The following is a 2874-nucleotide window of genomic DNA, read 5'->3' on the forward strand; positions in this document are numbered from 1 at the left end:
CGATTCATGCTTAACAGGAATTCGGGTCAAATTATGCAAATTGGCTAGAAGGGCAGCCGAAGATAAATAATGAAGGTTAAGCCTAGTGCCGCGGGGTAGTACTGGAATGTGAGAAAAATGGAAAAATGCAAAAATTGTTGCAGAGAATAATTCAGGAGCACAAATGATGCGTCCGACTCTTTGTCAACTGTAATAGTAAGGAGACAAAATGAACCGTAATTGTTTCGAATAAATCTCGTCAAAAGTGGATGAGCAATTAAGAGACAAAAAGGGACCGAAAACTAAACAAAAGGTTAAATTAACTAGTATTGTCTCGAATAATCTATCTATATGGAGCTTAGCAGTGAATGAGGCGAATAAGTTGTAATACTAAGCAGGAGGTTATGCTAATTAGTTTGATTACGTATTTCGGAAAGGAAGTTTTGAACCGACAGAAAACTATTCAGGCAGTCGGCATGGTAATCTATCGAACACAAGAAGATAAATATTAATGATATAACTGATATGATAGGTTAGAAGAATGGAGAGTTGTGGAAGAAATTAAGAAAAGAATGCATAAAAAAATCTCGAAAAATAAATAACAAACACATCTAGGTATACAATGAACAGTATAATATATCTGTCGTGGAGACTGTCTATAGCAATAAACTGACTTTAGTATTAAAAAAATAATATTCCGTTTCAGTTTTAGAAATTTACAGACGCAGTTCCAGAAGAAAAGAAAGACAATTCAATGACAATTAGAATTATTCTTGTTTCGATTTACTTGGCTTTGTAACATATTTGTTAACATTACAAAGTTTAATTTTGGACAACAAAACTGAAATATTTCGACACTTATTTAGTGAAACCATCTCGCTGTTATGTAGTGGGGGACCATAACGACATATAACGGGTACACAGAACGGAGACAGATAACAACATTTATAATAGATGGTATATAGTTCACAATAATAGATGGTACACAGTTCATATTTATAATAGATGGTATACAGTTTATATTTATAATAGAGGGTATACAGTTCATATTTATAATAAGATGGTATAAAGTTCACATTTATAATAGATGGTACACAGTTCATATTTATAATAGATGGTACACAGTTCATATTTATAATAGATGGTATACAGTTCACATTTATAATAGATGGTACACAGTTCATATTTATAATAGATGGTATACAGTTCATATTTATAATAGATGGTACACAGTTCATATTTATGATAGATGGTATACAGTTCACATTATAATAGATGGTATACAGTTCACATTATAATAGATGGTATAGTTCATATTATAATAGATGGTATACAGTTCACATTTATAATAGATGGTATGCAGTCCATATTTATAATAGATGGTATACAGTTCACATTATAATAGATGGTATACAGTTCACATTATAATAGATGGTATAGTTCATATTATAATAGAGGGTATACAGTTCACATTTATAATAGATGGTATGCAGTCCATATTTATAATAGATGGTATACAGTTCATATTTATAATAGATGGTATGCAGTTCATATTTATAATTGATGGTATACAGTTCATATTTATAATAGATGGTATAGAGTCCATATTTATAATAGATGGTATAGAGTCCATATTTATAATAGATGGTATACAGTCCATATTTATAATAGGAGGCTGATATAGATGAAGAAAAAGACGTGAAATGGACGCAGAGGGAGATACATTATTACTGATGCGGACAAACAGTTAGAAGAAGAAGGTGTTTCATATAATGTTCATTTACAAAGACGAAAGACGGTGGATGACAAACGAGCACAAAAGACTTACTTATTACACGATGTCATTTATTCTTCCAGCTGGATGAGATGATGATCAGTAGTTCGATTGCCTTGCAGAATTACACTGTCTTGTCCCCCTTTCTTTCGCTTCCGAAAGGGGCTTAGCTAATTCTCCTCCTCTGACTGTTCCGAACTCAACTCCGGACATCGACTCTGACTGAACTACTTTCGAACCCTCTTAACTGAATACATTGAACATATCTTTCTTTGTGACTTCATAAACGTGCTCAACCGTGTGAGAGTCCCTCACGTGGATTCTACATATTACATATGTCTCCACACGCCTTTGCAACACAAAGAAAATTCCTCAATCTATTCTCTATTATTCCTAACTGACCTACCTTTGTTTTATAATTATTTTTACTATAATGGCAATTCACTAAATTCCTGGGATCGCATCTGAATAGTAATATGCATTCAATTTTAACTTTTGATTACTGGGTTCAATTCTAGCCTATTCATCGTTAATAACTAATGCAATGGATAAAAGTGCACGCAAGTTACATATTTACAAAGTTTATTTTCTTGTCAGTCTAACCATATAAATATTTTTACCTGACTAGTTGGGATTGCTTTAATTACATATTCTGATAACCGAATAGCTCTAATTAAGCTAATTATGTTCTGATAACAAAATAGCACTAACTAAACATGTAAGAAAATTTTTATATTCATATTTTCATTTTTTTAAAATTCGTTCTGAAATAAAGTTAACAAAAAAAAGTCTGAAAGTATTTCTGCTGCCACAGATAGTTTTTAGCAAGTTTTTTTTTTTTTGATAGAACGATTTTTTCCAGGTATCAAGATTTAAAATTGTAAATAAATTTCTGTTGATCCGTCCTTGTAATTGTGACAAGTTCCACCATTACTGATCACCATTGAGTTGTCTCACCAACTACCTAACACGTATAACCACTTATGCTTAAGTGACCGCCCGACCTTTATAAGTGGTGACTTTGCAGTATAAAAAAAAATAACATAAACACTCACCCACTATCCGTATATAAGTCCAACCTCTTCCAATTAAATCATACTATCCTTATTTTCAAAGTTTAT

Source organism: Euprymna scolopes, chromosome 26, assembly GCF_053919585.1.
Source record: "Euprymna scolopes isolate OS-2025 chromosome 26, ASM5391958v1, whole genome shotgun sequence".
NCBI lineage: Eukaryota > Metazoa > Mollusca > Cephalopoda > Sepiida > Sepiolidae > Euprymna > Euprymna scolopes.